We start from the raw sequence: 24635 nt of genomic DNA, 5'->3' as shown, positions 1-24635 counted from the left end.
ATTTTTAGCAGGTAACTCAGTAGTGGAAGAAGGGACTACCCCTGCAATCCCATAAAACAATACCCTTGCTTCTTACCTTGGAATGGTTGAAATTTTATGGTTGTTTGTGAAGATTGGATGCAGTCTTCCACAATCATTGATTTTAGTCAGGTGGTCATTTTGTTCCTTGGTGGCACCCGGAACAAGGGTATTATAGGTTGTCTGTCACATAGAGGTTGGTACACCGGTTGGCAGCTCCTAGAGGTCTTCAGCCCCCTGAGTGGATCACTGGACCTCTTAAGGAAAGCAGACATAATGAGGGGGAGTTCATTGAAGTCAGCTTCCTTAATCCAGGTAAGAACCTTAAGTTGGTTTATTAACCCTTAAGCAAAATTCCAACGATGTTGGCTGTCTCTGACCCTCCACCAAAGGTGTCAATCAGCTATATATGTAACTACCAGGTAAGTCAGATATTTAGAAATTATATTTTCATAATAAAATAAATTTTTGAACATACTTACCTGGTAGTTATATATAATTAAATTCCCACCCTCCTCCCCTCTAGAGACTAATGGGCATGGAAGATCTGAGGAATAGTTGGAATGGTTCCAGGTACCTGGGTAGAGGGCGCACAGGTGGTTCACCTGACTACCGATCGGCGATTGCCGCGAGTTTTGAAATTCTGCCGTGACGTCAGGGACTTAAGCTATATACATAACTACCAGGTAAGTATGTTCAAAAATTTATTTTATTATTATGAAAATATTATTTTACATAGCTATCATGATGGTTATGAAGCTGATTTGGAAGTTACACAACATTACATTGTTGCTGTATGTATGGTAATATGTTAGTTTTGTATTGAGTTTAGAAATGTTGATATACTGATATACAGTGGGTGTATGTGTGTGTTCATCTTTATTTTACTCTTATTTCTCTAGTCTTCAGCTGGGTTACCATAAACATGACCCTCCAATTTTTTTTTGAACAATTCAGTTTGAGTTGGTTTTGTTAAATTTTAGAATACTGTCATTGGTGATCTATAAAAAATTTCATGGTCTGTGGCCCCATTTAAAAAAGTAATACAGCTGCAGCTGCAGTTGATTTTCTCTGTTTAAGGGCTTGCATAAGGTTTTATATGGTATCTAGTACTGTTTCATATTGAGTTGTTTTGGTTGTTTCCTGCAAAAAAAACTAAAGGCAAGAAACAATTCAGTCATAATGGTTGGCATTAGAGCTGTAATTTTGACTACAAGCCAAATGAATGATAAATAGAAGTACTCACTATGAATTCATTATTTTTGTTTGTGTGGTACAGTATTCTGCAAATTTCAGTTGTTCACCAGTTATATATTAACTTGCACTCTTCCATTAGCTGGATTGGTATCATGAATGCATTCTTAGTTTTTCATAGACATTCTCATGAAAACCAAGGGAAGAGATAAAAAGTGAAGGCAGATACTAGTAATGCAAATAAAGGTCATAGGGAAATGACAGAAACCTGTAGAACCATCTACTCGTCAGTGGTAGAATTTCAAGTAATGGAAATCCAGTTTGGAATACTGTAACTGTACGGTAGGTATACTGCCCAGGATTTTTTCAAGTTTTAACACCTTGAGTAAAACCTTGCCCTTAGTGAGGGAATAAAAGGTAGTTTCTGAAAGGAAGTACTATACTGTATAATTTGTGTGATGTGAGAGGAAATTATAGGCAAATGGCAGCACTGTACAGTATGACTGCAGAAAGAATGGGATGTATTTTAATGGGATAGGCCATAGAAAGTTTGGAGAAATTTTAAGGTGGGGATATGAAAAGTTGATGAGCTCTCTAACAAGAATAATGCCAAGATCTCTTCAGATAATCTGCTATCTCCCTAAGTCCAAGGTGTGTCAGAGAAAGGGAACATTAAACTCTTGTACATAATTTCTCAGAAGAAAAGTAACCAAGACTTGGAGCTTAAGAACAGTGTAGAAAAATCCTTTCAAGTAATAGTTTAATGTTAAGTCCATCAGAAATCAGATGGACTCATTGAGAGGCTTCATACCAGATGAGGTACTCAGTATAGTTTGACTAACAGAATCTTGACTTAATATGAATACTGTATTAGTGTTTTTGAGAAAGACTTTTATGTACTAGGATATACAATATTACAGAAAGATATATCAGATAAAGTAGGAGGAGATGTATTGCTGTGTTAGGAAATACTTGCAACCAGTCAATTGTAGATAAGAGACAGAATGTGAAGTTCTATTAGTATTGTTAGACTTGTGATACGTATATTTCATATGTAGATCTTACCATCAGCCTGCTTAAAAAGATGAAAACCCATACAGTTACATGAGCAACAATATTAACAAGTAAAAAATCCGCCGAAGTTTCTTTGGCACAATCAAGTTTTCTGTACAGCCTATAATCAAGGCCACCGAAAATAGATGTATCTTTCAGTGGTCACAGTGTAATGCTGTATGAGCTGCAACCCATGAAGCTCTCAGCTGGCTGTGGTGGCCTGTGTTGTTGCATACCAATTTGCAACCATCTAGCCTCAGTAGTTTTTAAGGTCTGAGGGCAGACAGAATAAGTAGAAAGTGCGGATGGACATACAAAGCCATCTCAATAGTTTTCTTTTACAGAAAACTAAAAATTAGTTGTCTGTTGTCACTTGAGACTTAAAGTGAGCTGTAAACTGAAAATTCAGGACCATAGAGATGGAAGGTAAAACTGCTCAGTAAACCGAAAAGCCAAGACCACAGATGTGGAAGGTTTATCCAACTCAATGGGCAGGCTAACCATTAAGGTGAAAAAATGTCTCAGAATTAGCATTTTTTCAGACACCCCATGATATCCAATCTAAGTGTTGAAGAAGAGTTAGGAAAAAGTGACCACAATATAATTCAGTTTAAAATGGAAATATTTTCAAAAGTAGAAAAAAACATCTACCAATACACTTGCTTGAAAAGCATCTTTAGAATACTGGAAAGCTAGAAAAAAAAATTCTAAGATGCAGGAAAGCTGATGTAGAACTAAAGTAGCATTCTTTTAAAAACCAACTTTATGGCCATTCAAGACTGCTGCAGTATAAACATAAAATTAATACAATACATGATCATATAGAAAACACACAAAATGCCAAAGTTTCAGCCATCACAAGAGACAGAAACAGCTTATAAAAAGTAGTGAGGTAGACTGATTTGCAAGGGAAAGTTATGATGAAGGTAGGACTGCATTTGCAGTACAAGAAAATCTAAAAGCATTCTTTGCATATAGTGAGCAATAAAAAGTCAGTGAGTACTTTAGGGTCTTTAAAAGATAGATGGCATTAGTGTTAGTAGTGATGCAGGTAAGGCTGAACTAACGAATACTTTGCTACTGTGTATGCAGAAAAACATCTTGAAATCCATAGTGTTCCATTAATATGTCAGGGAAGTGAGCAATTGGGGAAAATAGAAATAACAGAAGAAATAGTAAAATTGAAAATGTTTAATTAGATGGATCTCTTCTGCTTCAGGGAAGCAGAATAAATTGCCTTTCACTTTTTTTATATATACAAATGTCATTTGAGTGAAGAAAAGCAGCTGTGGAATTGAAACTGTAAAATAATGCAACAGTATTCAGTAAGGGTTCCGAGGTTAATCCAGGGAAGTACAGGCCTTTTTGAGTGATTAAAGTTGCGTGAAGATACTAGAATCTGTCATAGACAACATAATGAGACATTTAAAATCTAGAATTCTAATTATAGACAGCCAGTATGGGTTCTGTATTGGTAGATCAAGCATAACCAACCCTCTGAACTTTTCCATGTCATGTTTAGAGCTTATGATAACAGTAGAGCAACAGAAGCCATTTTGCAAGGTGAGTAAATAAGGAATCTAGGTATCACGGGTGAACTAGATTGGGTAGAAGACTGGCCAAATAGCAGAAAATAGTAGTCAAATTGGTCAGTGGTCTGTGGGTAGGTAAGAAGACACGTTCTCCCATGGTCTAGTACTGATCTTTGCTGTTGATTATCTACATAAATGACCTGAGCGTAAGGTCTATTAAAGCAAGTTTGATCGACTACTCAAAAATAGGTACAGTACTGATAACAACACAAAACTAAAACAGTTACAGAAAGACCTGGAGAAAATAGGTGAAATATATGTAAACAGCAAATGAAAATTAAAGAAATAGAGAAATGCAAAGTCATGCTCATAGGTCATAAAACAAGGATGCCAAATATGAACTAATGTACTTTGTAAGGAGACAAAAAGTTGTCTTGAAGATAAAGATTTAGGGGGTCACGATTCCTGATGACTTACAACCTTCCAAGAAATGCACAGAAGTTGAATGTCAAGCCCAGAAAATAGTAGAATACATGAAAAATCATAATCCACTGGTAAAAAGGAGACCATACTAACTTTGTACAATGTATTAGTCAAGATCATATATGTAATGCTCTCTGATTCTGGACCATCCTAGTTGCAGTACTTGATATCAACCAAGAACATTGAATAAAATAAAACTAGAGCATTGCAGCTTATACTCTGTAGAAAGGTTGATAAAGGTCAGTTTATAGAAAAATTAGAAAAATTCAAGATACTTTTAGGTATAGATTTTGTAGATTGCAGGTATCTATTTAAATTAGGGAGCCTCTTATACAGAAACATCGGGACTAGGAGTGTTTTGGACAGTTAACCCTATGCATAAAGCATAGCATAGGTTAATTCAGTCAGCCTTGACAGAGTCATAATATTGGACAGATATCAACTTCAAATAATATTAACATTTACTAAAAACATATTGAACACTAGAAATGTTGAAAATGTTAAAGAAACATTAGTATTTAGTTAAGGAAGGTGAATGAAATTCACAAAATATCTGATAAATTAATCAGTTTGGTATCATTTTGTCTTAGCATTTGGACTTCTGCATGTCTTAAGTGCAGGTATGGCCAACGTACTGAATTCATTAAAAAACATTCGATATGCAATGTGCTCATAATACAGGGAAATGGTAAGGATACAAGTTGCAGTATGCTACTAGGAAATGATATGTTGGAGTGTTATCATCACTAGTAAGTAATACACATTAGCAAAATGCTGAGACAGAAATGGAGAACCTGGAAGGTAATTGTTACTTTGGACTTGTAAAACAAAAGTTTTTGAGTTGCAAAAATTCACTAAATACTGCATTAATGGTACAGTAATCCAATAATAACTAGAACAAAAAGCTGTAAGTTGCAGAAATTCACTAAATGGTACAGTATTGCAGTAATGCTAACTAGTAATCTTCCATATTGAACAATGGCAAAATATTAGTGGATTCTGAACAAGAAAATCACACGCAGATCGAAGAACAGAAATTCCTAGCATCTGATAAGGATGAAATTACTGAAGGCAAGCAAGTAGTACTTTACTTACAGAAATAAAGAGGCAGTGAGCATGCCACCTGACCAGATGGTAACAGACACTGAATTAGTTGATAATATTAATGCTATACATAACAGAACGAAGCAAAATTAACAAGAAAATGGCTGGATAACCACAAATGAATGGGACATCATGGTGAAAAGAAACCAGTGCAATGGCACACCCTTATATGTCTGCTCAAAGCAAAGTCACAGAGAAATGACATGAAGCCTTCTAGGACAGTGGAACAAGGTCTGGGCATGCAGAGTGGGAGCTTTTATCATCAGTCAAGTTAGCATGGCTAGGAGCCACAGCTTGGACTTTGGCTATTTATGATTAATGGGTTTGTAGAATGTGTTTTGTAAAATACTGTTCATCCATGGTAAAGAATACGGTACAGTACATACTGTCTGTATAGTTTTTCACTTGAAAGGTGGTGGATTAATGAATGTTTTCTTCCCCATACATAGCACACTTACCAGAGACTTGTCTTTAGAGCTTGACACTGTACATTAATTTGAAGTAATGCACACTTACGCACATCATCAAACTTCTTCACATTTTAGCACTTTTAAATATTATTGAGGTATCATTAGATGGTTGTGGTACCATTGCTCAAACTGCTTACTGGCCATGAGTCGCTTGCGCAGATGCCATGTTAGCAAGCAGAGTAGTTGATGTTTCTTTAGAACTTAAAGTAGAATGATTAATGTAGTGTTTAATGGGCTGTGGCCTTGTTCATTGTGCTCGTGAGTTATATAAACCGTTCTGATGCTATTCAGCCTATCTTACTTTTCCCAAACGCTCTGTGCCTAAGTTTTCATCTTTTGTTGATAGTTTTCACATTTCTTTTTTTGGCTTCTTAGGGTTTTCTACTATGCCTTCTTGTGAGCAAGGCAGTACATTCAGTAATGGCTTCATGTGAACTCCAGCTTTAGGGCCTAAATATCTGAGATATCTGCCAGTTTTAGTAACTTATTAAGCAGGGATAAAAAAATGAGAAAAATATATATAATAGCTTAAATTTGGGAATATCACACTCAAGGTTATTTTACAGTAATTAAGTTAGGATATATTACTTAGCTGGACTAGGTCAGGTTATTAGAAATTAGGTTGAATTTAAATATGAAAATGGAGGTTGTTCTAAGTACTGTACAAAGTACACTATGGTATTTGACCATTTTATTTAAGTTTATATATCAGTTTCATAGCAGCAGTAATTAAGTCCATTTTGTAAACCAGACTATGTCAGGTTAATGGAAATTAGGTTGAATTCAAATCTGAAAAAAGGAAGGTTTTCTAAGTACAATGGGCAATGTGGTGTTTGACCTTTTGTTTTGGTTCAAGTATTAATTTTATAGCAGCAGTAAGTAAGTCCATTTTCTAAGTCATTTTAGGGTTTTGTAGTCAACTGATGTCCATAAGAATTGTCACTTATAAAACTGAGGCTGGCTTTGCCAGTACCATGAGCCATCTTGACCTCTGGTATCCTGTTCTCCATCATACAAATGTGGTGCATATCTGTAGTGTTTGATCCCACCTAATGTCGTTGTTGCCTCACAGTCATATTCCTCTATTTCCTAAAAGCGCCTACAGTGCACTTGATGATGACTCTGAAAGTTGCAGAAATCTTTAGCACTTCTCAAGAAAACCTGTTTCTTCACACAGTCAATAAAATTATTGGGAGCTGTGTAATTTTCGTGAATGTTTGAAAATATCATCTGATGTAATGCAAAGAACATTTGAAAATATCTGTTGAGGTGCAGTCTAGTGAACTGACATTTTACATGTTTTTAAAGGATGAATGTAACTTTTATGTGCACTTCAAACCTCTATTCTTTTGTGGCACATTTAAAAATGGATCTTGTGTCTCTTTAAATGTTTTGGGCACAAGAATTTACAATTTTCTTTGCTCTTCCACTTCCCTCTAATCACTTAACATCTCATGAGAACTATGGTTGTGTTACTGCTGTATTTCTCATTGGACACACCATCACGTGTAATCTAACTTTTAGCGTAGCTTTTTGTACTTTTGAAGTCAATTGATTCCTTCAGTTAAATGCTCTCTTACCTCTCGGAGCTGACAGGACCGAATGATTGAAGTGTAGTTTGCCTCAGGTGGTAGATCTTACTAGAAGGCATGCCATATAAATTTAGTCTTCCTTTGGAGCTTGCCAAAAGTTTTTGGTAAATTTGAGTATGCACCACATCACTTGTGCCTGAGATAAGTATATTTGAGAGAATATCAGGCATTCACACTCTACTTAGGGTATGGGAATGGGAAGGCCACATAGTTTTTTTTTTTTTTTTTTTTTTTTTTTTTTTTTTTTTTTTTAGACAGGATCTATTGATCTCATTGCAGTTTCATTTTCTGATTAGCCAATACATACATTTGAATTGTAACTGGTAGATGGTGAGCAGCATGAACTTTGCCAGTTGTAATCAGCTTCTGTGATATTTGCTGTCAGCTCAGAATAGAAGAAAAAAAATATATGAAACTGATGGGTAAAATTGTTAATGTTTAGATCTATGGTATTATTTACTATTGTGAATTTGGATGCAATTGCTTTTGCCATAAGAAGTTGGCATATACCATGTAAAAATTATTTTATGAAATACTTGTAGAGATTTGGTAGTAACACCCTTGTGTTTTTTTCGGTTTGCCCTTTAAACAGCCCATTTATCTGGATAAACTGTTGTGATTTGTAATGTATAAGGTATAATGTGAAATTTTTTCCCCTCAGAATCTATGCTAAGTGGGAACAGTGGAAGCAAAGGTGTTCTGAACTAAGATGTCAAGATTCTAGCATGTCATCAAGAGGAACAGTAAGTGGGACAGCAAGAGGAATGAGAAAGAGATGTGATTCTGGAAAAAGTATTTTTTTAGTGTGGTTTGTCTGTCAATAACTAAAGATACCATAGGTCTTTATATAAATGTAATTGTTTTTGCAGTGACGTTAGGGGTGATCTCTTAAATCTTATTGTAATTAGGTAATGATTTGTATAGTATGAATATACTACCAACTAGGCAGTATACAGCCTCATGTTAGATTTTCCATTAGTATTGTTGACAAAACAAGACAGGATATCAAGTTATTTGGGATGAGTCTACCTTCTGTTAAAGATAGCTTATATCTTCACACCAATAGGCGAGTCAGCATTCAAACAAAAGATTGAATGGCTGCCTGGATGGCTGTTTAGTACACCTGTTACCCACCAGGTGTTTCGAAAGTTTTAGCTCTTGACAGAATTCTCCTTGCTGCCACTGTGTATAGGCACTCGTTGGTATTTCATGGTTTTGGATGTTTGCTGCTATCACAGTAGTGTACAATTATTTTTCGCAGGATGCCTTCCACTGGAATCAAGGCTAAGAATGTCAGATTCTGTAGGAATGATTACTGTGTTAGCAGGATGATTCTTTTTGGAGAGATGGACACACTGTTTGTGCTGCTGGCTGCAATGGTATAAAGTGATCTGAGAGTAGATGTGAGGAAGTAGGGATTTTCGAAGTACTTTCTGCTTTAGTTCGTTAGTAGAATGGAAGCGGATGGATTGCGAAAGCAGTTAGTTAGGTCAGGCACCAATTTGTCATTTCTTCTCTTCTCCAGGTCTTTCATCTGTAGTTATTCTTACTCAGTCTAGGTTTTCCCTAGTTAATGCTGTAGTTAGTACTGAGACTTCCTCTTTAACTCCGCCTTCCGCTCCCCTTTCAGTTCAGGAAAAGCATATTGAGAAATTAGAATATGACATAAACCTTATTTTGCTAGTGCAAGGTTTATCTGAATTTGTTAGGGAACCATTCATCTCCCCATAGTGAGATAATTTTTGCATTCCTCTGTAAGAAGTAAGGTATCGGTGCCCTCGCCCATCTATAGCCCGAGTCTATGACTGCCCTGCGACAGTTGGAAGAGTCTGCTGCCAGGGAACTGGGATGGTTTTTGGGGCGATCAGCACCTTAAGGTGTTGAGATTAATTGAGATTGAAGCCCCTACAACTCAGTATCAATCTATCTCTGGAATTTAGACGCAGCTTTTTAATTTTGTCTGCAGACCCTTTTGAGCCTCTGGATTGAGTTCATTGAAGTGCTTACTATAAAGCTCTCTTTTGTTAGCAGTATAGGCAGTTAAAAGAGTAAACCTATTGCAAGCCCACTCCTTAAGACTGTTGTAAAGGAATGCAATTTTATCATTTTGCCTTAGAGCTGAGAGTGATGTTAAGGCTAAGTTTTTTGAGAACTGTAAGAATTCCAATTTAACCTCTACTGGAGAACACTTCTCTGTTCTGGTAGGGCAATTAAAATTTACTTAGGTAGGGTAAGCCTGGAAGAGGCAAAGTTAATCTTTTGTTTTGTGGCTTTAGAAAACCTAGAGGGTCGTTGTCAGAGGGTAAGCTTGTGGTTTTAGAAACTTAGAACATCTTTGCCAAAGGTAAAGCCTGGAGGAAGGTAGGTTAATTTTTTGTTTTGTGGTTTTAGAAAACCTAGAATATCATTGTCAAAGGTTAAGCTTAGAAGAGGCAAGTTAACCTTTTGTTTTGTGGTTTTAGAAACCTAGAAAGTCTTGTCAAAGAACACGAGGTTCTCTGTGATATATATGATTGGGCAAGCGCATGAGAACTAGCTCCGTACCTTTTACCATTATTGAAGGTAAGCATTTATATGTGAGAGTTGTTGCTTGAGGATGGGATTAATGCAGCACAGTAGAAGTTCAGTTTGGATTTTGCCACTCACTACCTTAAGTATGTAAAATTGTGTCAAAACAGTAAAGCCCTTAGTCCACTACTAGCGCCCTTGATTTTAAATCCCAGGTTTTGATATTTTGGGGAGCATGAAGGTACATATATTGTTTAGGTGCGTACCTGTTTATCATGAAGGTATTTATTTTTTGTTGACTGTCATTTTATAGGGCTTTCAGACCTAGGCACAGGGGTTCCATCACGCCACTTCCATTTCATTCTGGCCGAGTTGAAGTGGTTTTCTCCGCAAAGCTGCTCTTTGCTACACACGCAAGAGCCTTGCTCCCTGAATGGACTCAAATTTGTGGTGGCAGTTAGATCCAGAAAGGATTCCAGGTCAGGTAAGAATAAGAATGTTTTGGGTTTCATGCAAGAAACCTTTCGCAAGATTGGCTGAATGGATTTTGTATAGCTGCACTACCCACTAGCCTCTTCACAGTGTGGGAATCAGCTATCTTTCACAGTAGGTAAGATTCATCCCAAATAATGTAAGTTTTCATAATCAGATTTATTTGGATACTTACCTACTGTTAAAGTAGGCCCTCCCAGCCTCCCCGCAATTTAGTTGGCTGTCAAGGAGAATTCTGACAAAAGCTAAAACATTCGAAACACATCTGGTGGAGAACAAGTAGACAATCATCTGGGCGGCCATTCGATTTTTTGTTTGAATGCCGACTCGCCTATCGGCGAAGAGATGTAAGCTATTTTTAACATGACAAATACTTTTATTCAAAGCATTGTCTAAATCCTGTGATTAGAACCTAAAAACCCTGTTTTAGGCACTGTGGCCACAGACCATGAGGAAAAAGAAGCATCTTGAATAATTTTATACTTGCAGAATCTTCAAATAGAATAACTCTCATTCCTTCTGCTTTACAGTGCTGTCACATGAGCACACTTGATGTCATCTTCCTTTATAAGTTTATTCAAAAGAGCCAGTATTGGTGGCAAAACTGAAGTCACATAATAGGGTATAAATTAAATCAACACGATGGAAGTATGATACATTTAAATAGTAGTGTACAATGTATTCTAGGTACAAAGTTTTCCTTAATTGAATAGGCTTATTAATTTTCAATTTTAAAAACAAGCTAGACAAGTAAACTTCTGAACTCAAGATGTATTTCAAGTGTACTACTATACTCAATACATTAAGTACTGCCCCTTCAAGGGAAAAACTGCATGTGCAACTCTCCATTCAAGGGAAAAACTGCCTGTGCAAGTTGAGACAGTTCAGCCCACATGGCAAAGTAGTTACTATTTGGTAATATAAGTGGAAAGCATTGCAAGATGCCAAAAGATTTCATCCATGTAACACTGCCATTAGTCCTTATTACACTTTCATTTGCTGTCATATTCTTGTTCGATTAACATTACTGCAAAACGAGCTGAATTGCCTGGAATAAACAGAAGAGCTTTAAATTTTAAGGTTTCTCTTTACACAAACTTAAGGTGCCATCTTGATAAATTAAAACACTACCAATAATCCTATGAAATCTTACAGTTAGCATATTCAAACAACTTCACTGTTGTGAAAGTTATGTTTTTCAGCTACGATTTTAAAATTAAAATTAGTTTTTTTTTTTCCCATACAAGTCCATTATTTTTATATTCATATGTCTAACTGACATTCTTGGGATTACCAGTCTGTCTGAAACAGCAAAAAGAAGAAAGTCTCATGGTGCCCTCAAACATGTTGACCCTTGGGTATGTATATGTATTAACCTAAAGCTTCACATTTCCTGGAAAACCTCACTTTTCGCAGAAACTTAAGAAGTGAGACAAGGGCCAGAGAAGCATACTCATTACATGGTTAATGGTTTTTGAATTTTTTTCTTTCATTATTACCTCATTACTCATATGCCTGACATACTTTCAGGTGGGAGGCATGAAAGGACCCAAGTATATGGTATTCATAAATGGAATGAGGTCTGACTGCCCTTGGCTGACAAGGATCCCGAGAGGCAGGCAAAAATTTTACGGACAACCAGGAGACATCTGAACACCAATGAAAAGATGCCTCCACCATAGTTGGTAGAAGAGTTTCATAGTAGTTAATACTACTGTATCCCATTGTGCTCAAGTAACACTAGTGCCGAGGGAACATATACTCGTGGACCTATTTCCAGGTCAACCACAAGGCTTGATATTGGAAAACTTTTCTAGCAAATGAAAAGCTACTTTATTGATGCCGGTAGAAAATGACATAAAAACATCCTCCAGTTTCATGGATACTCAAGTCATATCTTGGTGGATAGTTGCCACTGTCTCCTTCCCAAAGGGGCACACCACACAAACTTGAAAAGACTACAGGAAGATGGACAGTCTCCAACTTGCCATTGCCTTAGGCCATGAGTAAGGAACTGACCAGGCAAACCATTCCGCATTGTGATGAATGCTTGGTTCATGGTCATCAAACCAATTTGTAATTTACATTCTGGAATCTCTCTTAACAGGCCAGTCAGTGAGCAAAGCAGACATACTGGGCATGAGTGGGCTAAGAAAGAGAGGAAAGGAGCTGACATGGTTGATAATATGATTGCTGGCAGGAGCAAAATTGGTGTGGTTGGAAGCAAGCTTGACAATAGGTAAGAAAACAGAATTCTGGGGAATGGACTGAACAGCAGCAGCAGCAGCAGCCCAGACAAGAAGCAAGGAATTGCTTGGATGACTGATGATCAATGAAGAACAGAGAATGGATGAGCCAACCTCACTCTGTGATGTCCAAGGCACATGACAAGATGATGCCATTGGTGACCAGAGACAGTGGAACCCTTGATTTGGTTGCTCTGAATGTCCTCAGCAAGCAGCAATACTCCAAGCATCTAACAGTTGAATGAGTAAGCAGGCTCAACCCCTGACAACACAGTAAACAAAAAAGGAGTGCTCAAAACACTAACCACAACTGCAAGTGGATCATAAAAAATCTCTCGAGGCATACTAAAATATATGACAGGTCTACTTAGAAAGTTATAAGTCCACTTTGGCAGACTAAATGCATACCTCACTAGATAACAAACGCACACAAAAGTGATTACAAAAATTAAACATGAAAAACTTTATAAATTGCTTACACCAAAAGTCACTAATAGAAAAAAATCTCAAAGCCCAAGGAAAACTGAGTATTTATTACTGGTACAGGAATTACAGATATTAACAGTTAAATTATAACCATGAAAAATACAAATAAAAACTACATATTGTAAAAATACATAAGATAGCTTACCAGGAGAAAGCAAACCTACTTGAAAGGTGAAATTCAGATTGTACTTAAATACATAGAAATTATTAAAGGTAAAACAAAGGAGCAAAACAGTAACCTACTTTTCTGAAGCCTGCAAACAAAAGGGTAAAATAAGTTCAAAATAAGAAGTGAAGAAGAAAACAGTACATTTACTCTGATGAAATCATCATCATCATCGTTGCTTCCCTTCTCATAATTGGCATCCAATTAGGTCTAGGTCTTCTAGTTTTCTGGTGCCGACGGGAGCCCCGCTAACAATATAATTTACTTTTCTCCCAAGGTTTGAAGTGAAATACAGAAAAAAAAAATAGTAAGAATAAAGTAAATAAAAGCTCACTCTTCAGCACCCTAGATAAGTAATCATAGCCTTGTTATTACCACACAAGAAAAAAAATGGCATTTTTCTTTACTCAACTAAATTAGAAATATAAAAAAGTGAGATTGCATTACACACTGAAATCATACACAAGAAAGAAGCAGTACTGATAGTCACCATACAAATGCTGGCTAACAGCAAATGACATCAGTGATTTGAAAGTACCTGATACTCTCAGAATTATTAATGTTTATCCCTGGCAAAAAGCACTTTAGTCAAAACTGAGAGAAACATTAAGTGATAGAGTAATGGAAAACTGATCCCCAAAGCAAGCATCTGGAGAGTGACTGCAGAGCTGTTAACAGCACTGAAAGGCCAGAAAAGCAAGGATTTTGGTTAATTCATACCAAAGGGTCATGCACATGAATAGTGAAACATCTGTGGGATGAGACATCATGAGTATGATATAGGCATATATGGTTCATGAGGTTGTGATGACATAAAATACCAACTAGGCACCAGATTTCCATTCTGATGTAATTCTAAGTAGTGCCAGGTCTTTTTAATGTAATTTAAGACATGAAATCTCCCCAGTAACTGCTTACGTCGAAAAAGTTGTTAAAGCAAATTACATCAAAAGCCAGTGAAATACTTTGGACAGAAAAATTTAAATGAGAGTTTACCATACCAAGTCTCAAACAGAATCAAGACGGTTAAAGTTTCGACTAAAACAATGAAAACAAGGCAGACCACAGAATTGCAAAATAAAATTGGAATAAGGAAATTTCTTGAAATTCACAAGATAATATCCTTGAAGTAAATGAAAGTCAGGACTATGTTGTAAAGGAAGGCCAGGCCACAGAAGTGGTAGAATATTTCTGCTACCCTGGGGCACAGTAGGTATGTTCATTCTGCAGATGAAAATATATATATTTTTTTTTTGCAGCATCCCTTTCAACCCTAATTGTACTGAGTTATGCTTTTTATTCATTTCCTTTGGTTTCTTCTCAGTACCTCATGTGAGAACAAATCCTTTTGGTAAGCTCTTCAAGTGTCTGGAAATGTGATTCAGTAGTCTTGTAAAACTTTATATAAAAATAATAATAATAATACTATACAATCAAATAGGCACTTAAAATAATGGAAAAAGGTCAAGGCTGAAATTCAGGCAGAACATGACAACAGATCAGTCATTTCTTAACTCAGACTACTGATTCATAAGATTTGCCTCTGAGAGGTGAAATCCAGAGCAAAAGAAAATTGGTAGGAGGTGAGACTAACAGGAAGAGATGAAATGGAAGAAAGCAATTCTGCTGGGATCAAATGGAAGCCACACAGGACATCCATGACTGTCCATAGGTAACAGGCACATAAAGTAGTATCTTGCCAAATAAGGTAACAGTCTACTATCTATTGGCACTGGAAATAATTGGAAAGATACTTTGTATTTCATTATAGAATGCAGAAAAACCAAAACACTCGAGTGCAAAGAACTTCACTGAAAGTTAACTTTGCTGATAATTTTAAATACCTAAATTCTATGTCACCCCTTCTATTGGACTTCTAGTAACTGGTAAATAAATGAAACACTATCCCCAAGTTTACAGAAAATTCCCCCTTTGGAAAATTCCACCCTTATTGTTGCATTCAGGGTTGTGCTATATGCAGTGCATCAAGCCATGAAGTATATTTTTAGATGGAAAAATTAGAGAAAGTGTTATTATTTACAGATTCAGAGGGTGACCTTGCAGGTTTAAAACAATGCATACTCACCACAAAGTAAAAGAAAAGTAGAACTGGTTGGCTGTCCAACATGCAATTAAGGAAAATAAACTTTGTTCGGTGTCAGCTTGTGGGGATTAAGGGTGATGAGAAGGCTGGCAGGGCTGCTAAAAAGGCTCTGTTATCCCTGCAATGAGAAGGCATACAGGTTGGTTAAAGATTCTACGTTATCCTTAACTCCCTCCAAAATACTGACTGGAAAAGAATATGTCCACAAGTTAGAGGCATACTAATTACACAACAGATCAGAAACTGAAACCATAAAACTATGGGCAAGAAAGTGGGTTTGTCTGATCTCTGAATGAATAGCAACCATAAATTTGACACAAATATGCATTGACCATATGTAATTTACCTACAGCTGCTTAACGCAAAATGGTGAAGAAAGAAGGCTGCTGCACTGTAAAATTTTCTGCACAAATGTTACAGTATAATATATTTTAGTATGGAAGAAAGGCTAATTCATTACACTGCACAGCAGGAATTTTGCCTATTAGAAAGATTAAGATTGCTGTGCTTTTAAAAGAAATATGATTTTATCAATATTTTTTCTGGGGGGGGGGGGTAAGCACCACTGTGGGCTTTACTTAAGGTTCTTTGCAGCATTCCTTCAGCCCCTAGCTGCACCCACTTTACATTCCTTTCACTGCACCTCTGTTCATATTCTTTCTTCCATCTTCCTTTCCACCCTCGTTAACACTTGATACATAACAACTATGAAGTTTTCCTCCTGTTACACCTTTCAAACCTTTTTACTGTCAATTTCCATTTCAGTGGTGAATGACCTCATAGGTCCCAGTGCTTGGCCTTTGGCCTAAATTCTATATTCTAATCTATTTATCAATATCTTTAATCTCAGACTGACAAAAGTTTCAAACTGAAAATAAAACTTTCAGATATATGGAATTTAAACATTTTTCACAAAGCACTGAATGGCTTTGCTCCCACAGTGGTTGTCTTTCAAGTCTAAATTTCATAATTAATCCATGACTTCACCCAAACATTTATTATATTAGTTAATAATTTAAAAAATGTAATTTTATTTTAAACATTGTCAATATAAAATATATTAAAATGAAAAACAAATTTCTGCAAAGAATAATTGATTAAAAACAACACCTCTGGGAATCTTTACAGCATTTCTCCCTTTTGGCTATTTCACAAACAACTTTACATCATTTATGCCTCAGCACTTTTTCTTTGGTAGCCTTGACTTCCTTGTGTAATGTAAAACAATTTGGTCTGAGTAATGACTGTCTTTTGTAATGCTTTGCCATTTCCAAAAATCTTGGTGTATGCTACTTGAGGATGAGCTTTATCTTATGTGATAACCTTCTAATTCATTGTTAGTTATTGGGAAATTTGCAATATATCTTACTCATACATTTCACATCTTGTGATTTCTTGTCCTAGAAGTTTTCTTCATTTTTGAGAGGCTCTAGTCTTACATATGACTGATTACTGTGTGTGTTTTAGGCTTCCTTGTTTAAGGAGTTTAAGGAGGAAGTCAACAGAATTACACATTTTTATACAGTAGTCGCCAGCATGAGGGTTTAGTTTATTCTAAATCTTTACGATATTTCTGACTTACAAATAGAGATTGATATGCATATTTTATTAACCTAATATAGTTTAGAACTATGCAAAAGTAGGAAATGAAACAGAAATAAATCTAATCCCAAAAGAAAGTAACACATCACCCTCTTACAAACAATAACTGAAAGCTTGTACCCACAGAATACCAGTGGGTGGTCAGAATACCAGTGGGTGGTAAGTGATGGAATGTCAAACAGCTGAAGTTCCATTAAGAAAGAAAAGGCCCCCATAAATTAAAATTTCAATTATATTTGAATTTAAATTAAAAACTGAAATTTCAGACTAAAGATTTAAATCAAATGGTTAATACAATACCTACATCTATTTGAGCATTAAGGCATTAAATTTACAAGTATCTAAATTACAGATGATTGTTAATCAACTTGAAAATATACTTGCCTTACTTGTCCTCTTTTAAGATAAGATAAAATTCAAGGTACAGCTGGCCAAAAACGAATAGTAGTCCCCTTGTTAGATTTGTGCATCTTTAAATACCAAGTAAACTGGAAATATAAAAAGAAGATTAATAAATTTATAAATGTGAACTGTTAAGAGAATTATTTTTCAGTTACACCAATGACAGGGCTTGGTTACTACTGGGTTTACAGTGACCTCCAATTATTGCTTGAAAAGCACATTGTGTGTTAGAGTAGTCCTATTATATACTTTCAACACAATTAGATAAACCTATATAATCAAACCAGGTTCAAATTCAGCATCTTAAATATAGCAGATCCAATCACTGCAACTTGTACCCTCTCAAACATCCATGAATAAAGAAATGACACCTCACCTTATACGTATAAGGAATGCCATTTGTTCCCTTTTGAAGGTTAGCGCACCAAAGGTGCAAATCTACATGAATCTTTAAAAAACCATGCAAGATATCTGCCTCTGAATAAACAATTACAGTAAAATAAACCACTCCAAGCTGCTTTACTTGTCCTTTAACGAGGGTCACTATACATACATCCCCCAAATATGGATATGATACCTACATTCCCCAAGGGGGTACCACTCATATCTCATAGGTATATACTGACTATAGTGTACCTTGCACAGCTCACTTGAGATATTACTAAAGGTTGTTTTGAGTGTCCCTGTGGTCCTCTGTTGCATTGCTTTTTTTTTTTTTTTACTTTTTATCGGCTAATTTTCTCTCTTCCTACCTAGCTGTTCACCTCTGAGAAAAAAATCCTTTAAGAAAACTGCATAAATCTAAAAATGTGACAACTGTCTTGTTAAAATATCAACACTACACTGAAGAGTAAGCTAGACTTTAAAACCTATAAGACAAGGATACATTCTTTGAAGCAATGTGAACAATGTGAAAAATCAATACCAAATACAGTCAAAGAACACCTTTTGGCTGCTTAATAACATTACTAATTGATTTAAGAAAACACTGCCAACTTTCAACTTTTGTATACTGTAGTTAGTTTGGAAATGTTTTTAAATAATTATTCAATTTGTGAAATGGCAGTAAAATGAGACAAAAGGGAGTATCCACACTGGTCAAAGATGAAATGACATGATGTTTCAGATGCTACATGAATGAATGAGTGAATACTGTAAAATGACTTAGCAAAGAAGGTACATAGCTTCTTGGTACATTCACCAGAGTCCAGAAAAGAGGAGCTAAAAATTTTACATGTAGTGACATAAGTACCATAGAGATACTGAAAGGAGGAGTTAATTTTGAGTGTGTGATCTGAAAATACAGACGAATCAGGAAGCAGTACCAATGGAATTCTGCAAGAGCCAAGGGTTAAAGTGGCTATTCACAATGTCTGAGATGCCTAGAGGGAAGCTAAAATAGACTGATTTTATACATAGACTGTTATGGAATAGAGGGTTGTGTCTGGATATTTTGGTCTTTACCAAAAATTACCTTAATCATCTATCTTTATGAAAAATTGTTACTACCAACTACACATGGCACTCTGGTTGACAACAATAGCTGTGGAAGAAAAGATGATAAAAATATACAGGAGAGCAAAGTGACTGAGGAAAGATCTGATGGGAGCACAATATACAGATGAAAATGGGGAAATTGAAGTTGAAGGGAAAGGACCAATGGAATGATCAAGGCATTATTTTTAAACCATCTAATGAAGTGAATTAAAAATACTAAGGAACCAATACAGAAAGCCATAGAGAAATAACAGGTATTTTGCCAAAAACTGCTGAAAAGCCAGTCATTGGTAACCAGACCAGAACATAAGATAATACTGAAGAGGTGGGGATAGGCCATCAGTGGAAAAATAGTATGAACACAAACAAAGAAAAGGTGATGCCCTACAGTGTGGAAATGAAGAGGAAGAAGACTGCCTTGGAATGCCATGCAATACTGAAGGAGGCACCACATGGTAGGCTGAGAAAGTTATTTTCACTGAGGAAACAGTTTGGCTCCATGCCAGAAAATCAACAATTGGTTCACTCTTCATTACAAGGCAACCATAGGAAACTTACTGTCAAGAGGAAGAGGTTATTCTTTATATCTGTGGATCAAGAGATATACAGACACTACTCTACTTACGAACGAGTTACGTTCCAAACAACCGTTCGTGATTTGTTCGTAAGTTGGTTTTTAATATGTACAGTAGTGCAAAATTTTTTTTTATGTTTGCATTCAAATTTTGCTCTGGGCACCTGTTCTGCTAGTAAGAATTTTTGCAAAGAACATGAAGAAGAAGAACCTGTTCCTTTAACCCCTTCCCTGATTACCCCCAATATTCTCGTGATTAACTACCATGCACAGTATTCTTACAATCACGAGAATATTTGTTCATACTCGTAAAATATTCCGTCTTCCCGATTTAACTCACTCTATGATGATTACATGTTTTCTACATTTCCCATTTTCTATATTTATGTATTTTTTAAAATCATGCAGTATTATAAGGAATTACTTTCGATGCTAGAAAGGTAAAAAGAATACTAAATTTTGAATGTTGCTTGACTCCAGATTTTTTCTTCTTTTTACCTTTCTAACATCCAAATTAATTCCTTATAATACTGCATGATTTAAAAAAATATATTAATATAGAAAATGGGAAATTTAGAAAATGGATATTCATGACAGACTGAGGTAAAACAAGAAGATAGAAATAAATATTTTAAGAATATGAACAAATATTCTCTTGACTGTAAGAAGAACACATGGTAGCAAATCATGAGAATACTAGGGATAATCAGGGAAGGGGTTAAAAGAACAGGCATTTCTACTTCCTCATGTTCTGTTCTTTGCAAAAATTCTTAATGGCAGAATAGGCACCCACAGCAAAATTTGAACTTACGGGTGGTAAAGGGAAGTCCTCCAAACATAATTTTAACTAGTGATTCGTATCTCTGAAAGTTTGCAAGTAGGGTAATGTCAATACTGTGCATAACACAAGATCATCAATACCATTTGCTGTTTTTCACAGTAATGGAAGAAGTTATAAAGGAATACAGGAAGAGAGTCCCCTGGGAGCCGCTAGATACAATGTAATGACCCTGTGTTAACATACTAAATCTGAGGAAGAGAAAGAGACCAAACTATGTATAAGAGTTGTATAATGGAATGGAAAGGAAGGGGCCAAGAGTTAATTAAAACAAAAAGTTTATTGTGACTGGAAAGGAAATAAAATGTTTAAAAAGGCAGAAAAGTGGCTGTGTCCATGCTGTGGGAAAGGTGTGCAAGTGAACACAGTACTGTGAATGTAAGATGGTTTCACAAACACTGCACAGTTGCAAAATATACAAGTAATCAAAGATTTATGATGCCCAAAATACAGTATACAAAACGAGCAAATGTTGGAGCAAAAGAGGTGGAGGGCCATATTGTGGTGAGAGGGCAGGCCTTAGAAGAGGTAGAATATTCTAGTTACCATAGGGACACACTGGAGTGTGAAACAGATATTGAGAGGGCACTACGATAAAAAGCAACAATACTGACTTTATAAGTAAAGCATCCCTAGAGCAACCACAGCAAAAGTTAAGCCTGTACTACTCTCTGCAAGAAACACTGCACTAACAAAGATGTAAGAGACTTAGCAGCCAGCAAGTGGTAAGATGATCATATTGTAAATGAGTGTTGCTGGCTGGAAAATGGACTGAAATGGTTTGGACATGTGATGAGGGACATGAGGATCATCGAGTAAAAACCAATAGATATACGACAAAGACCAGTTAGAAGCCATAGAAATTATGGAAATAGGAGACACATAAAGATCTAGACTAGATTGAAATTCAAGCTGAAAATGCACAAGACAAGACAGTGGACAAAACTCGTTTCCTTGTCTAACTCCACACAAGGAAATTCTGACATCATGATGATGATTATGAGAAAAAAGAGGAAAACTCACTTTTAAACAAAGGGATAGAGAAGTTTACATAAAAATCTACAAGTGACGTTAGAAACTTAGTCAAATATATTTTCCATACATTAAAGATAGTATATATGTACCCATTCTAGATACAAAATATAGAAACAACGAAATTACCATAATAGCACAGACAAGGGTCAACCTGACAGTATGGCAAATTACTGTAAATATAATTGCTACCAGTAACATGTGTACATATATAACATGGGTAGAAAAGCATTTTTAAGTGCTAATAAATTTAATCTTTGATCAAATGGGGACATGAATATGTTAAGGGATAAAGATGCAAGGCTGACAAATGTAAACTGCATTACATGAAACTCACCTTAGAAATAAGCTCAAGCACCCTCATGCAGATGAAGTTGTAACCTAAAGCTGACCATGTTGTGGATGACTGGCACACCAATTTCAAGACATCTGTTGCAAAATAATTAGTCTTGAGTATGTTGGATAATAACGTAAGTCCTAATGAGATAAGTGCATCTTCTTGTACTTTCAGCATATTGTACTTCTTGGCATGTCTTGTGCTTGTCAGCTGTGTGTGGGGGAAAAGAACTGTGCCGACTCTTCCCTTGTATACAAATTGCATGAGTATACACAGCCAATTGGAATCTTGTATTTTCTCAGTTGGCAGGAATAAGATTACTGCAGCATTGAAAGAAGTTCATGGAACCTTAAGGTTTTATTTGAGAATTTTGGAACAATATAGACAATGTCCATGCCTGTGGAAAATATGAAGTATGGATTACTTCAATAAAGCAAAAAGTTAGACAGCACATATGCAAGTACTGGAAGTACACAAAAAAAATACATAAAAATTCCATATTTTGTATAGGCAAAAATGTCATTCTTGAGAGGATCATTCAAAGAGAAAAAGTTTAAGGAACCATGGACTCATATCCTGAGCAAGATAACAAGCATAGGCATCCAGGTTATAGTATTTTGATCTTTGACTCTTCACAGCAGATCAAGGAACCCCTTGGTAACTAGTCTCACACTTGCCTGAAAAATCAATCTTAAACTTACCAGATATAAAAAAAAAAAAAATTCTCAAAGAGGAATTTATTACAAAAGACTACATAAGTAGATAGCTATTCTTTGTTACTGTAAATACACATTTTGCTATGTTGCGAGTAAATGTGAGCATGAATAAGGTTAAGAAGATAAGTGGGAACTAAGAAGGTGAAATACTGAATGTTGCAGGGATGAATAAGGTTAAGAGGGAAAGTGGAAACCAGAAAAGTGAAGTATTGTATGATGCAGGACAGGAAGCATTTGATTTCACATTTGGGAGTATAGTATATACAGTATAACCTATGATGGTAGGATGATAGAAGAGGCAAGGCACAGAATGAATGAAATAAGGACGGTAGCTGGTTGTATGCAAAAGACTGTCAAGAGACTTGAGTGACCATGGGACCCATGGTAACAAAAATGGCAGGGAAAAAAGATTAAAGCTATCAAGATAAATTGTTTGTGTAATGTGTATCATGTAAAAATAACTGGAATGGTAACAAACAAGCAATTAAAAAAACCAGCTGAGTAGGAATGTCCCTTTCATAAATTAGGGTAAGTTTCTGAACATGTGATTGAGCAATTCCCCTTCATGAGATTCTGTCTGCAGATGTGGTGACGAAAGGAGTCAAAATATTATACTAAGAACGGACAGTTTGTCAGTGTACAGGATAAATCATGTCAGTTTGTTTTTCTTCTCATCTGATTAATTTTTCCATATACAAGTAACTATTTATATTTCATTTACATGTATAATAACTGAAGTATTGTATCTCAGGATAATGTGAAGATGAGTAACTCCAGCATTACCAACATAAGTAATCTATTTCAATTGTCAATTTATGACCACGTATTTGTGTATCATGTGAAGGTGCATTTGATAACACAGAATGGTTAGACTGAGGATTTACAATTGAGGGTTTAAAAACCATTGATAATTTTGGGAAGCAATGGTCTGTATTGCTGTGCTCTAGAAGTCACTGTGGTTTGTATTGCTGTGCTGTAAGATGTTCATAATTGCCTCTTAAGTCCTGATATGTGAACTTTTTACTAATGATATTAAGGTATTCTGTGTAAGTCTGGGTTTCTGGGAAATCTCAAAATTGTTTACATTCATTACTAAATATGTATAAAAAGCAAGATTATTAGTCCAAAATGTTCCCCCTAAGATTTATAATTCACTCTGAGACAACTTTTGTATGGTAAGTTATGATATCTGAAATGTGCTGTATTTAAATATTTTAGTGCAAGTTTGAAATTTGTTTTTGTAAGCAAGCTACCACCCTTCCTGTGAAATGTTTTTCATCATGTTAGTTGCAATTGTTAGACTTACAGTGCATTTTGTAAGTTTTTTTAATCCTGCTACTACAGTACTTGGTTATGCTATGCTTGCATTAGTTCCACTATTTATGAAGTTTGTGAGAAGAAAGGTTGAATAAACATTCCGGCTTGCATCATACACCTATAGCACCACCTATCTGCTGTAAGGGAGCATATGCACTTTCAGCTTTCCTAAACAGGTCATACATAACCCAAACAGTCCTGTGCATGACTTGGCATAGCACGAAATCCAAGTTGTTAATATAACAACTATAAACAAATGCCACTACTGTCATGCAATCTTCCATATCCCTTTCAACTGTGGTTCTGCTTCATCTTTGTTACGGGCCCCTTTGTCTTCTTTTCAAGTTTCTTAACCTGGGGTGCTAGCACACCCAGGGGTACTGAAATCAATTTTAGGAAGTGCTGGTAATGCAGTGTACATGAAAAATGAAAACAGCCTCAAAATTAAATAATTATTTATTTACCTACTTTAATCATTTTTCTTATACATGCAAGAAGAGATAAATAGAAGCAGCAGTTTACCACCAGATACATATTGATAAATTATTTATTTATTTATTTATCTATTTATTTTATTAATTTTTCTTATACATGTAAGAGATGAATAGAAGCAGCAGCTTGCCACATGTATAATAATAACTTATTATTTATTTATTTATCCATTTATTTTATCAATTTTTCTTTTACATGTAAGAAGAGATAAACAGAAGCAGCTGTTTACCACCAGATGTCAAGGGGTGCTGGACTGTGAAGCCTGACTACAGGGGTTGTCAAGAAAAACTGCACTAAAGCATCATTACCTTGTTGCATATACTGTATTCCAAAGCAGCCTCTTCTATAAGCTTACAACAGACATTAGTGGCAAGGGCCTC

General features: G+C 35.7%; 2 long non-coding RNA genes across 15 annotated transcripts in view; one reads left to right on the top strand and one right to left on the bottom strand.

Annotated features, from left to right (window-relative positions):
- The window catches only part of LOC136842728 (uncharacterized), a 30047-nt gene extending 14611 nt beyond the window's left edge, over positions 1–15436 (top strand). For 2 of the 3 annotated variants that reach the window (XR_010854331.1, XR_010854332.1), the window contains one exon: positions 8108–11967. This is a non-coding gene — a long non-coding RNA (uncharacterized lncRNA). The other variant, XR_010854333.1, reaches the window with a different exon arrangement.
- LOC136842727 (uncharacterized) overlaps positions 6574–24635 on the bottom strand; it is a 146763-nt gene continuing 128701 nt past the window's right edge. For 9 of the 12 annotated variants that reach the window (XR_010854325.1, XR_010854329.1, XR_010854326.1 and 6 more), the window contains 4 exons: positions 21731–22127; positions 17435–17538; positions 15431–15566; positions 11089–11494 (listed from right to left, as the gene is read on the bottom strand). This is a non-coding gene — a long non-coding RNA (uncharacterized lncRNA). Of the gene's footprint in view, positions 6977–11088; positions 11495–15430; positions 15567–17434; positions 17539–21730; positions 22128–24635 lie in introns of those variants that run through there. The other 3 variants (XR_010854320.1, XR_010854322.1, XR_010854323.1) reach the window with 2 other exon arrangements.

The sequence above is a fragment of the Macrobrachium rosenbergii genome, chromosome 10 (genome assembly GCF_040412425.1).
Source record: "Macrobrachium rosenbergii isolate ZJJX-2024 chromosome 10, ASM4041242v1, whole genome shotgun sequence".
NCBI lineage: Eukaryota > Metazoa > Arthropoda > Malacostraca > Decapoda > Palaemonidae > Macrobrachium > Macrobrachium rosenbergii.
Note: the sequence above shows the minus strand (reverse complement) of the source record. Positions and strands in the feature narration are given on the sequence as shown.